This window comes from Xyrauchen texanus, chromosome 36 (assembly GCF_025860055.1).
Source record: "Xyrauchen texanus isolate HMW12.3.18 chromosome 36, RBS_HiC_50CHRs, whole genome shotgun sequence".
NCBI classification, from domain to species: Eukaryota; Metazoa; Chordata; class Actinopteri; order Cypriniformes; family Catostomidae; genus Xyrauchen; species Xyrauchen texanus.
This window is the reverse complement of record NC_068311.1, coordinates 26,523,748-26,538,676: the sequence shown is the minus strand read 5'-3', so window position 1 is coordinate 26,538,676 and position 14,929 is coordinate 26,523,748. Positions and strand designations below refer to the sequence as shown.

At 38.7% G+C, this 14,929-nt stretch overlaps 1 protein-coding gene across 2 annotated transcripts in view; it reads right to left on the bottom strand.

Moving 5' to 3' along the window:
* LOC127629686 (cell adhesion molecule DSCAML1) overlaps positions 1 to 14,929 on the bottom strand; it is a 171,421-nt gene that overhangs the window by 80,589 nt on the left and 75,903 nt on the right. The window lies entirely within an intron of this gene.

The following is a 14,929-nucleotide window of genomic DNA, read 5'->3' as shown; positions in this document are numbered from 1 at the left end:
ACGTCCAGACTGTCCACTTGCAGACTAGCTATTCCAAGTAATAAGGCCAAAGTAAAATTTGGTTTCAACATGCCGATATGTCTTTGTGTGAATTTCACCATCAGCACAATACTTCTGGACTGTCCAAGAGGAGCCTAGCTTTTCCAATAATAAAGCCAAAATAAAAATTGGTTATCCATGTGCACGTAATGTGAATTTCATCTTCAGCACAGGACGTCCAGACTGTCTGCGTGCAGCCTAGCTGTTCCAAGTAATAAGGCCAAAGTAAATTTCGTATTCCGCATGCAATTATGTCTTGTGCACAGTGCACGCAACGCAAATTTCATCTTCAGCACAGTACTTATGGACTTTCTGTGTGCAGCCTAGCTTTTCCAAGTATATAGAACAAAGTAAATTTGTTTTTCCGCATGCAATTTCATCTTGCGTAGTTGCACGCATGGACTTTTCGAGTGCAGCCTAGTTATTCCAACTACTGATGACAAAGTATAATTTGGTTTTCTGCATGCAGTCATGACGTGAATTTTGTCAGTATGCATGAAATGTCTATATCTTTGCACCTAGCTGGTGTATGCACCTTGAACTGACTGTGCTAAAAGAGTACCATATTGTATGTGTTTTAAAGGGAGTAACCACTCCACTGTGCACAAGACAGAATGGCATGCAAAGATACCTAAGTATACCCTAGCATTTAACCTTTGCTAATATTTCAGGCACTATATCATCTATTGGAAGGATCACACATATTTTATTTGCTTAATAAAATAACATTTTAATAAAAACGTGTGCCCATTTTGCAGGAACCTTTTCAAACAAGTAATAAGGCACTTTAGTGCATGCTATATTGTGAAAATAAGCATGGCTGAAGCTGTTGCAAGCATTCCACTGTATGTCATGCCCAACAACGACCTTTAGAATTGGCTATATTCACAATATAGCATGACATCTTGTACACTTTAACTGTCACTACAAGAAACACTTAAGATTACTATTTGTTTTCTTTAAAGAAAAGTCTTCTATTGAGTAAAATTCTTCTGAGTGAACTGTCCTGAGTTCAAATGACACAAACAACAGCATGGTTTCCTGCTCAATGACATTTAGGTTGGGAATTTGACCACCATGGGCCAAACCACCAGTACTTACTGGTTCAAACTGTTCTCCAGCTTTCTGTCTCCATAATATTACCTTCTGGCTCACTCTTATTGAGAACCTCATTCACATCGGTGTGGGTGATCTCTCGCCCTCTCACTCCAGTCATCCGATATAAGTTGTCCCACATTCCCTGTCCTGACAATGTGTATCCATGCGAGTGTGTTTGAGGGGACAGGGGCCACCCGGATATTATTCTTTGGAAAGCAGACAAAGGTGATTGAGGTTTCTATGGTAGCTTTAGTAGTGCTGTTGTGGATGGTGATTTGACAGCCCCTGACTGACTCGAGTCTAATGTTCTCTATTAATACATGGATTTTTTTTCCTGGATTCAACAGTAAATGGTTCAAAAACTCAAGAGTGCTATCTCAGTCTCTTATAGACATACATATACACTCTAAGGAGTCCTTATATTATACCATTCTTTGTACTGATAACATACTAATAAAACTCTTTCAGACAGGGTCCAATTTGAACTTTCAACTTCTGAAATTTTGAAATGAGAAATCACAAATGGCTATTTTTACTTGCATTGGGGCCTGGTGAGAGATAATCTATGTTAGTATATATCCAAGTGCATACTCCGTACTGACCTGCCCTAATCACTGTGTGTGTGTGTGTGTGTGTGTGTGTGTGTGTGTGTGTGTGTGTGTGTGTGTGGGACAAAGAGTCCATCATCACTGCATTGTCAATATCAAAGTAGAGTCGCCTTGTTAAACTTAATTTGCTGCATTTTGATATCTAAGCTTTTTACACATACAGTATGTATTATATATGCATACACACAGAGAGTGCGTAAATAATAGTGTATGCAAGTGTCTGGCTTGCTGGTGGTGGGGTTATCCCATTTAATTGTATTTTGGTGACTTACAAATAGCACCATAACCCACAAATATGTCTTCAGTGTGATTCATTAGCCCCTTTGACTAGAATTAGAGCAATCAGTGAATGGGTCGGGGACAGGATATGGAGAACTGTGCATATGTATGTGTGCATGATGCTGTGTGCTTGTGTGGGAGTCACCTTTGGAGGAGACAATATTTATATAGTTAAAAAAGTTTTCAGCATCATGGATAGCACTAGTGCACACTAATCCAAATTTCAGAACTACTAATGGCAACTTTACCAAAGGGCAGACACAATTCAGTACCATGGACAGTTCCAGCACAATTCCTTTAACACAGAAGCAACAGTATGAAGGTACACCAGTGCCAAAACATTCTAGTCCAAACATAACATAGCACGCTGTCATTCTAACCTCGCAATGCCACATCATGTTACACCAGGCTGCGTAGATGCCCAAAGGGTCGCCATGGATACACACAGAACAATGAAATAGTAATGTGACATATGGTACATGGCCGCAAAACCCAGACCTGCAACAGGGAAAATGAACAACCTACTCAGCCATACAGAAAGAGGAAGGAGAGAAAAGTGGGGAGGGAAGGAATGAGAAAAGTATCTGTCTGTCTGTCTGTCTGTCTGTCTATCTATCTATCTATCTATCTATCATAACCTCAAGACTAGATTATTGTAATGAATTACATGGTGGATGTTCTGCAGGTATAATTAATACATTTCAGTTGGTTAAAAATGCAGCAGCGAGAGTGCAAACTAGAACCAAAAAATATAATCATATCAGCCCCATGTTATCGCCGTTATATTGGCAACCTCTTAAGTTTAATATTAATTTTTAAATTCTGTTCATTACTTACAAAGCTTTGAATGGTCTAGCTCCAAAGTACTTATGTGAACTTATGTCAAGCTATAATCCATTGTGCTCATTACGATTGCAAAACTCAGGCCTGTTAACAATACAAGAATATAAAAATCCACAAAAGGAGAGAGATCATTTTCATATTTGGCTCTTTAACTATGGAATAGTCTTCCTAGCAGTGTTCGGAACGCAGACACACTCTCTCAGTTGAAGTCTAGACTAAAGACTTATCTATTCAGCCAGGCATACACCTAATTTATCAATCGATTCATAGCTATGCTGCTTTTGTTAGATCTGCAAGAACCGAAACACGTCTCTTATTCTTTAACCCTGCTTTAAATTGAATGGCATCTACGCTCATTTAATTCAATTTCTTTACGTGTCTAAACCTTGGGATTATATCCCGAGCCTACCAGATCCATCTCTGGTCCTTCCTGATGCATTGGATACTTCATGAGCCACTGTCTGAAGCATGGGCATAAGCTTCCAGCCGGACTGCGATGCTCCTCACTGAATTATGCCTATATAAACAAAGTGTTGTCCCTCTGCCTATATAAACAGAGTGTTGTCCCTCCGAGGAGGGACAACACTCGAGGGACAACACTCTGTTTATATAGGCATAAACTACATAGAAAATAAATTAAACACAAAAAAATATAAAAATCACAACGACTGCATCAGAGTGCAGCCATAACAAACAATTAATTGACTTTTACTCATAGTGTGTGTGTGTGTGTGTGTGTGTGTGTGTGTGTGTGTGTGTGTGTGTGTGTGTGTGTGTGTGTGTGTGTGTGTGTGTGTGTGTGTGTGTGTGTGAGCGCATGTGTATGTGGAGGAACTAATTAAGATTGAACTGTAATAAAACAGCCATCCTCTTAAATCTTAAGGCTTCACTGAATGCTGTATTAACAGCACTATCTGACTTGGGCATGAATGGAAATGAACAGAGCCTTGATGGAATCAATAACACCCTTCACCTCTCTCCACCACCATCATTTCTATTCTTCTCTCTTCTGTTGGCCGCAAAGAATTACTCAGCGCCTGACAATAGCACATCTACACCCTCCGACAATAGCCACTCATTCCTTCATTGCCTCCCTCGCTCTCTGCACACTTATGAATGAATGATAGCTTTCCTTCAATTCAGCTCTATTCACATTCAAAGCAGACAGAAAAGGCTGACTGAAGTGTCCGGTAATAATACAAGCATATTTGGACATAAAAGACTCCTGATAACTCACAGTCTCTCAATGACTATACAAACATTGCGTTGGTGTTGGGAGATGCTGATGCGAGATGCAGAGGATGTTTTTCACATCTGAAGGCCTGTTTTTGTAACTTTTCCTAATATCCACCCCTCTTGAGGACTTAGCTATGTAGAGGAACCCAGAGGAACATTTTATTGCTCAGAGGTTGCTATTTTATAGCTCCGGATATGTAAAGGAGATATTTCTTATGTTTCAATTAAGTATCAATTTTGTTCTCAGAAGTTTCTCCTAAAGTTTCTTTCTCCTTAAAGGGAGAAGAAGACAAAATAGACATGAATAATACCGAAAAAAAAATAAAAAATAGGAATTCCGCTATTAAATTAGTCATCTTTTTTAAATGAAGATGAAATAACATGGACTGATGGCTTCAAAAGAAGCATATACCATCGATTAACACCCACTGAGCTCATGGTAGGTCTGTTTGTAAACGTTTATACAGTATCGTTAAAAATCAGTTCCCCTATGGAAAACATTTATGGAATTTTTACTTCCGTTACCAGACTGTTGCAAAAGGCGTCTCCAAGATAGCCGGTAAGTGTGGTAATTGAACTTAATTTGAAGAAAGTTTGAGGAGACTTAAACAAAAGTCTCCAATTGTTTTCCATTTAATCTCACTGTTGCCAGGCAGAATCACTGGTGATATTGGAAATAGCTTATTTGTGATGCTTCTCTTGTTTTCATCCGGACCCTTCTCATTTCCCCACAACCTACCACCTCTTGACCCCCCTCTCTCTCTCTCTCTCTCTCTCTCTCTCTTTCTGAGCAGTGGTTGTAGGAAAGTGGGTTTGTGGAGGACTAATATGCTCATTAAAAAGGCATGCTTCACCGTCAAATGCCAGCTGCCGCTCTTTCCCCCTCCTCCCTCCTTCCCACTTTTTCTCCTTTTCCTACAGTGAGAAATTGTGATGCCCATGTTCACCCATAACCGCTGCTTGAGTCTGGGAAAAAAAATCTGGTAAACATAGCTATATATAAAATAAATAAAAATGGAAATCTACCAGAGTAAGAAGCAGGAAGTATAAATTATTTTTCCTTTCCCTTCAGTTTCTGTCCTTCCCTCTCTCACTCTGCCAGTGCTGGTTAAAGCCTCTCCCACACTCAGCAGCCTAATTAGAATGGCCATGAATATTCAAGGGGCACAGTGTGAAAAGAAAGAAGTGAGAGAGGAAAGGGAGGATGGAATGAACAGGAAGAACACAATTGGAGGACGTAAATGCTAAAAAAGTCTAAAGCAGGAAGGAGAGAATGAAAATGAGAGGAAAAGACAAAAAGATGTAAAGAGGGAGAGAGGGAAATAAATATGTAATGTGTTGAACACCCAGGAAGAAAACTGTATTGCTCAGAGGTTGCTCTTTCATACCTCAGAAGAGATTATCAGTTGTTTCATTAAGAACAACAAGTATCAAGTTTGTCTCAGTTGTTTCCCCAAAAATTCTTATGAGAAAACAATACAATAAAAATAGACTGACCCCTGTTCGTATTGTTGTACTTTCATGCTGTCACATTCCAAGAGGTTGTCAACATCCAAACACATTTACAGTCCTTTTGCGAATCACCTTGTTGAATAATTAAAGCTCATTGATAATTGATACAGACACAGGCCTTAATCCTAGAATCCATATCTAATGCACATCACCAAAGAGAACTCACACTACCAAACATGAACAGATTATATGCAGTCTAGAGGAAAAAGAGCAAACCAGACAAACATACAGAGAAATCTCTGTTTGCTGCTAAAAATCTGGCCTTAAAATGTATTATTAATAAACTAACCAGCCCTGTTGAACTAAATACAGGGGGATGAATCTGTACCATGAGATGTAGTGATTGATGTATGCATTTGCTGCTGAGTTTCACTTGCATCTGTAGGCTGTGGAAAGCAATATACGTATAAACACACATACGCACACACCCTGCCCATTCCCACACAAATCAATACAGAGTCTCGCCAAGGAAAGTTTGGCCTGGCTGACTCCTACACTCAGAGAATAGTGCCAAAACGTCACATGGAGGACTGCGCGACTTCACAGTTTTTGTCTATATTGGGTTTAAATGTTCTGATTTTTTCATTCAGTTTAACATTTAAAGGAATAGTTCACCCAAAAATGATAATTCTCTCATCATTTACTCACCCTCATGCGAAGATATTTTAACAGATGTATGACGTGTTTATGTCCATATAGTGTAAGTCTATGGCTCCAAAAACCACATAAAGGCAGCATAAAAGTAACCCATTTGATTCGAGTGGTTTAAACCATGTCTTCAGAAGATACATGATCGGTTTTGGATAGGAAACAGACTTAAATTAAAGCCCTACACACATGCCATGCGCAAGCTTACACAGTCCTGTCACTCTATCAGTAATGAGTTTGGTCTGACAGGACCATGACATTATCGTCCCATGTCTGTCTTGTGTTTTCGGTCAGTCTTGTTTCATATCTGGAGCGTGGTGTCTGGATCCTGACCCTTCTGTCTGGTTTGGTTTTGGTGTCGGGATCCGGACACTCATGTTCCATGTCTTGTCCTGTATTAGAGTGAATGCATTGCACGAGTCATCTTGGTGACATACACTCAAGTCAATAATCTATGTCTGTCTCTCGTGACCGCAGATGCACGTTGTGCTCGCTTTGCACGGTGCGCCCGGGTCGCGAGCTCTCTTTACGTTGTAAAGAGAGTTTCGGTCATTTCGGTCTGAGGTTTCGGGATTGTGTGTGGCCGAACCATCGCACAGGTGTCCTGTCTTGTTTTTGTCGCCTGTTGCGTGCATCGGGTGGTGTTTTGACGCATGATCTACATTCAGGTTTTGTTTAGTGTGAGAATGCAAGGCATTGCTTTGTTTGCCATTGCTACGCATTCTCTCATCTTGATTGTCGGTTGGCATGGGTGTATATTGCCTTATTGCCTTGCCAATGTACGCTCATGCCATTTTGTTGTTTTGTGAGAGCATGTGGATTTGTTTTGTTCCTGTATCACCACGTGTCTCTCTGTCTTAAGTCATACCCCACCTCCTTGTTTGTCCATTATTATTTAATTTGTTACACCTGCCCAGCATTAACCTGTTTGATTTCATTCTCTATTTTAGTCTGCTCATGTTTGCTGTCCAGTGCCAGTTCATCTTGTTTCCAGTCTTGTGTGTTTACAGTCAGTATGTTTGTTGGTCGGTTCATGTTGGTCCTGTTTTTGGTTCTCTCCACTCGGTCTGGTCGGTTTTGTTTCCCTCAGCATATTTTTGGACCTTCACATGCCCTAGCTATTGTCTGCTTTTATTGTTTGGAACTTTCTAAAAAAAAAAAAAATTACATTCTGCTAAACTCCTTTTGTGTTCCATGGAAAAAAGTTATTTGAGAGTGAGTAAATTAAGACAGAATAAAGATTTTTGGGTGAAATATCCCTTTAAAAGCAGAGAAAGGCAGAAAAACAGCATACAGGCAGAAAATGTGTGAGGTGCTATATGGAGACAGATGTTACAGTATGGTACTTGGTGTCCCCTTAGCTAAGGCCCAGGGGCCGAGAGATAGCACATGACAGAAAGAAAGCGCAGAACAGTGTGTTTGTGTGTGTGTTGTGTATGTGAAAAAAGTCAGTGTGGCAGAATATTGTCTGCATCACTGTCTCTTCTGCATCGGTGCCTTGTGCTCTGCCCCAATTTAACCGATGTCACTATAATCAGTAAACAGCACACAACCCAGGGGGTGGGGACTGAGAGAAAACAAGACAGATAAAGAATGACAGAATAAAAGTAGGATAGAGAGGGGGAAATTGATGTTGTGACTATAAATCATAACTTTTCCTTGAAATCATAATGATTTTAAAGTGATAGTTCACTCAAAAATGAAAATTACGTAATCATTTTGTTTCAAACCTGTATGACTTACATTTTAGGGTGAAATATGGGTGTATTCAATTGTATACCAGTTGTACTTGTTTGCAGTTATGCTGGAGTTTCTGTAGATGAGAACGGTAACTGAATATGCAGTACAGATGTATGACACATGACATTCAGTATTTTGTTCCAGCATTCTGAACCCCACTGCAGCTCCAGCCAGAGATCCATCCTGTGTGTGAATCTGCAGGTTTATATATTTTGCCCAATCAGGGCTCGTCATTGAGCGTGCTTGTCCTTTGGACAAGTAAATTGGTCAATCACTTGTCCGAGTAAAAAAGTTACTTGTCAGGAAAGAAAAAATTATGAAAGGAAGAAAAAAAAAAGAAAAGCCTCCATCGCCATCATATACAACTACAGGTGAAACTCGAAAAATTAGAATATCGTGCAAAAGTTCATTAATTTCAGTAATTTCACTTAAAAGGTGAAACTAATATATTATATAGACTCATTACAAGCAAAGTAAGATATTTCAAGCCTTTATTTGATATCATTTTGATGATTATGGCTTACAGCTTATGAAAACCCCAAATTCAGAATCTCAGAAAATTAGAATATTACATGAAATCAATAAAAAAAAAAGATTTTAAATACAGAAATGTCAGCCCTCTGAAAAGTATAATCATGCATATGTACTCAGTACTTGGTTTGGGCCCCTTTTGCATTAATTACTGCCTCAATGCGGCGTGGCATGGATGCTATCAGCCTGTGGCACTGCTGAGGTGTTATGGAAGAGCAAGATGCTTCAATAGCGGCCTTCAGCTCTTCTGCATTGTTTGGTCTCATGTCTCTCATCTTTCTATTGGCAATGCCCCATAGATTCTCTATGGGGTTCAGGTCAGGCGAGTTTGCTGGCCAATCAAGCACAGTAATACCATGGTCATTGAACCAGGTTTTGGTACTTTTGGCAGTGTGGGCAGGTGCCAAGTCCTGCTGGAAAATGAAGTCAGCATCTCCATAAAGCTTGTCTGCTGAAGGAAGCATGAAGTGCTCTAAAATGTCCCGGTAGACGGCTGCGTTGACTCTGGACTTAATAAAGCACAGTGGACCAACACCAGCCGATGACATGGCTCCCCAAACCAACACAGAAACTTCACACTGTGGAAACTTCACACTGGACTTCAAGCATCTTGGATTGTGTGCCTCTCCATTCTTCCTCCAGACTCTGGGACCTTGGTTTCCAAATGAGATGCAAAATTTGCTCTCATCAGAAAAGAGGACTTTGGACCACTGAGCAACAGACCAGTTCTTTTTTTCTTTAGCCCAGGTAAGACGTTTGACATTTGAAGCCCATGTCCAGGACCCGTCTGTGTGTGGTGGCTCTTGATGCAGTAACTCCAGCCTCAGTCCACTCCTTGTGAAACTCCCCCACACATTTGAATGGCCTTTTCCTGACAATCCTCTCCAGGCTACGGTCATCCCTGCTGCTTGTGCACCTTTTTCTTCCACACTTTTCCCTTCCACTTTCTATTAATGTGCTTTGATACAGCACTTTGAGAACATCCAACTTCTTTTGCAATTACCTTTTGAGGCTTTCCCTCCTTGTGGAGGGTGTCAATGATGGTTTTCTGCACAACTGTCAGGTCAGCAGTCTTCCCCATGATTGTGAATTCAACTGAACCAGACTGAGAGACCATTTAAAGGCTCAGGAACCCTTTGCAGGTGTTTAGCTGATTAGAGTGTGACACTTTGAGCCTACAATACTGAACCTTTTCACAATATTCTAATTTTCTGAGATTCTGAATTTGGGGTTTTCATAAGCTGTAAGCCATAATCATCAAAATTATATCAAATAAAGGCTTGAAATATCTTACTTTGCTTGTAATGAGTCTATATAATATATTAGTTTCACCTGTATATATTATAGTTAATAACTATAGTTTCACCTGTAGTAGGGATCACATTAAGATCACAGTGCAGAAAGATTGCTTAGCTCAGCAAATATAGGACTGATGTGCCCCAAGTTTGGCAACATGTAACTATGTAGCTAGCTACTGTGGCTCCCTCAGTTTCAATATTATTAATGATGTTAGCAACAGTTATTGTCTTATTCTTATCACAATTGTCAGTTGGCCACTTATTTTCCAAGTTGAGAACATAGTCTTGCTTAGTCAATCAGCTAGTCTACACAACTAAAATTAATGGGATAGTAACTTACTTTTCAGGCAACAGTTTGATCTCACAGTGAAATCGGAAACAGGTTGACATTTCTTTAGCTGAAATCAGAAATTCGAAACACTGCCCACAGTGGCCAAAGTGGTAAGCGCTGTTGGGCTTATGGCGCATGTGAGCTAAATTTTCGAGGTAAAATGTCTGCAGAGGGGTGCCAAAAGTGAGTTGTTTTCAGCTGTACGGGCTGTTAAACAGTGAAGATGAATGCATATTTTTTAAACTGTACCCCCCAACCCCCAAACCTAAACCTAACCATAAGTGGAGTAAAAATGTTATGTTAAAGTGAAAATGCAACCTTCTAATCGCGGAGTGTACTATTTTGTGCCTAGGTATAATGAAACATTGAACCTATTAAAGCAGACTATAAAGTATTTCTCTCCTCCTTTTCATTTGTGTAACATTAAAGGTCCACTCAGTAATATTTGTGCCTATGTTGTGGTGACACCTAGAAGCGTAAAAAAAATTATAAATAAATAAAAACACACACACAAACACACACACACACACACACACACACACACACACACACACACACACACACACATATGTTGTGTTTCCATGTTTTATGGGGACTTTCCATAGACATAATGGTTTTTATACAGTACAAACTTTATATTCTATCCCCTAAACCTAACCCTACCCCTAAACCTAACCCTCACAGAAAACTTTCTGCATTTTTACATTTTCAAAAAACATAATTTAGTATGATTTATAAGCTGTTTTCCTCATGGGGACCGACAAAATGTCCCCACAAGGTCAAAAATTTCAGGTTTTACTATCCTTATGGGGACATTTGGTCCCCACAAAGTGATAAATACACGCTCACGCTCACACACACACACACACACACACACACACACACAAACACACACAAAAAAAAATACAACAAAAACCAAACCACAAAAGAAAACTAAACTAAATGGAAGGAATCTTTAAATATGGCATCTACCCTGACTCAGGTCCATATGGTTCCCAATGCTCAATACTGGATCTTAATGAAGCCTATCAAAATAGAGAAAGAGAGGCATTGGATGGAAAATGTTTCCAGGTAATCTGACATTTTGGGAACAAATATTCCTATAAGAACCATTAATACTAGATCAAAATACACATTAAGATGAACCTGGTGGTGAGGAGCAGAAAGAAGAAGAGATATGAGGAGGGGAGATGGAAAGAAGGGAGAAAGATGAGCTGAGATGAGATGAGGAAAATGTGATTGGTGAGGGAGGAAGGGGTGACTCTATAATTTATGTGCCTAGTGACATCTTCTATGGCACAGCTAATATGTGTCCTCCATCCCTTCTCCTGGGATGCAAACACACACACACACACACTTTTACATACACTATAAATACGAAAATCACTTGCTCTAAAAGATGGTGTGCACATAACATTCAAAATGCATAGACTACCTATTCATACGTCACTTCATGTCCACCATTGCAAACATGTAACCATGCAAAGACACAGGAACAGCTAAGTGTATAACAAGCTATTGGAAATCACTGCCGTTGTATTCTTTCCAGCAATTTTCACCTGTGTTTTGTAATTCAGAAGACACCAGGCAAGTACATTTTTGCAAGAACGAGATGCACTAATATCAATATATAAGGAATAGTTCACCCCAAAAAAATAATACAACATTTTTATAATTTACTCAGTCTCATGTTGCCCCAACCCCATATGATTTATTTTGTGGAACACAAAATTCAATGTATCTTTGTATCTATCTATCTATCTATATTTTTCTGCTGACAATTGCTAAACTGAATTCAGAACAATTTTGAGATCAGAAGATGAGTTGTGATGAACGCAGTAATAGTTTTTGTTTCTGTTAAGCAGCTGAGCTCAGTGTTGATGGTTTGCCATTGAGCCCAATTCAAGCATACTCGGCCCGTCTGATGATGCGTTTCTCTGGCAACACTATGTCGCATATCAGCTCTAATCAAAAATCCTTTCAGGACTGGAGGCCAATCTCCTTTGTATGCACTGATTACAATATTTCTGCCTTAGTAGATGAGAGATGTGAAAAGGCATAAATTAGACGAAACTATAACAACAAGTGTAGTGTAACACATCTGTCTTGATCATCATACTGACAGAACATAGGCAAGTAAAGTCATACTTTTGTTATTTGCTTTTTTTATTTTTTCAAAAAATATTCAAACCAAACTGAGGACAAAACTGGACTGGTTAACCTCGAGCTATATTAACGATGATGGGAGAATGGCGTCCATGATGCAGCATATGCTTGAACTGAGTGTTCGTCTTTTTGCCATGAATTCCGCTATTCATCCAAACACAATTTGAAGTTGAAATGACATGGACTGATGGCTTCAGCAAAAGCAAATACCATTGATTAACAACCTCAGTGCTCACGATATGTCTGATTTTAAAGGTTTACAAGTTTTCCTTAATAATCAATTCAACTATGGAAAACAAATTATTGGATTTTTACTTCGGAACCCAACTGTTGCATTCATTATTGTGGTTTCAACTATTTTAACTAAACCTGGCCGTAAACGGTACTTAAAACAATACAAACTGTTGTTGGTCACTTTACATGTCAGCAAAGTCCTCTTGTTGACCATCTTTGAAATGCTCCTATCTACTTGAATGTGTAAAGACTGAAATCTACAAAACAGTTGGTAAAGATTATGATCAAAGAACATATTTCAAATCAGAAGTAAGTTCTGAAAACAATGTTATCATAAATTGTGCTTCTTTGCTCATATCACACTAAAAAACAAATATGGCCTAGCTTGTGTAGGTAATGCGCATGTGCGTTCTCAAGTTGATTGACAGGCGATGTCTATATCTAAAAGGTGATTGGATCATATACCTAGTTACATGTCGTTACAATGTTTGTTTGACAGGAATGTTGTTCCTGGGCGAACAAGCAATATTGATCTAGAAACGCATTTTGAATTACATCATTGGAGAATGAATGGTTAGTGATCAGTTGGAGGAGAGGGCTGAAGAATGTGAGGAAAGAAAGATAGCTGTGCATCTGTACATTACTTGAATGATTTTTATTAGAGAAACAGGTGTGGAAAACAGGCAGGAGAGATGGAGACAGGAGGGAGGAGAGGGGAATTTCTCCATCTCCATATGCCACTACTACTTTATGAGGTTTCTTTCCTCGCCAATATTGGAATTTCTCTCACGCTCTTCCTCGCGGTTGTTTGGGTTCAGGCTCTTCCAGCATTCATCACATTTGTCAACAGATAATCATTACTAGAGCATCGGGACCTCTGTTGAAGGGCAAGATTTCTGACCTATCTACACTGCAACATACTGTGGGCTCCAGAGTTTAGTGTGCCAGCATAAAAACAGTGGGGAAGTGATGATGGAGGGAAAAAGCTAAAAAGTAGGAGCAAGTTTATTTTTACACATAGTTGGTCTAAGTACATTTAAATGGTATAAAAAGTAAAATCTAGTTAAAATTGATCAGAGTAATTTTATTAACATTTAATACGTTAAGTTAATTGATTAACTTTCACTTACAAATACAATGTACATTTAATAAAATGTATATATAAATATTTTTCTTTTTTTTTTTACATTTCACATTTTGAGCTTTACTTATAAACACTTAATCATGTACCACATGACAGGAAGCCTTACACAGGGAAGCTTAATTAATGCTATGTAGTCTATTTTTAATTTTTTTTGGCACCATTCTGAGCAAACTCTAGAAACTGTTGTGTGTGAAGATCCCAGGTGATCAGAAGTTACAGAAATACACAAACCAACCCGTCTGGCACCAACAATCATGCCACGGTAAAGATCAAATTTTTTCCCCATTCTGATGGTTGATGTCAACTTTAACTGAAGCTCCTGACCCCTATCTGCATGATTATTTGCACTTCACTGCTGCCACTTGATTGGTTCATTAGATCATCACAGATTGTTGGTGCCAGATGGGCTGGTTTGCGTATTTCTGTAACTGCTGATCTTTTGGGATTTTCACACACAACAGTCTCTAAAATATACTAATTCAATGGTGAAAAAAATTAATTAAAAAATCCAGTGAGCAACAGTTCTGTGGATGGAAAAGTCATGTTGATGAGAGAGGTCAACAGAGAATGGCCAGACTGGTTAGAACTGACAAAGACTATGGTAAATCATATAACCTCTCTGAACAATTGTGATGAGAAAAATTTGGCGCTGTTTTGGCAGAATGAGGGGGACCTACACAATATTAGGCAGGTGGTTTTAATGTTGGCTGATCGGTGTATATCTATTAGCTTTGAAGCTATTGCAATGTTAGTGCACTCCAAAAATTTACACAAGTACTTGTAGTAGGCCTACTAAAAACCTACACTCAAGAAAGTTTCCTCACCCTAAAACCTGCAACTACATTTTAAATATCATCATATATTTGTTATGCAGTAACAAACAAACAAATTCAAACCACAGTTATATATTAAGGTAAGAATCAACTAAAATCGTACAGTTCATACAAAAGGCAGTTTTTTTTACCCAAAAAATGCATGTTGGGGCATCGCATGTTGGCATATTTTTATTGGGGCAGGCTGTCACATGTTTTAAATGTCATACATATATACAATTAATTAATTACAAGATTTGTTTGCCAAATGTATTTATTTGATAATTTTATATATATATATATATATATATATATATATATATATATATATATATATATATATATATATATATATATATATACACACTCACCTAAAGGATTATTAGGAACACCATACTAATACTGTGTTT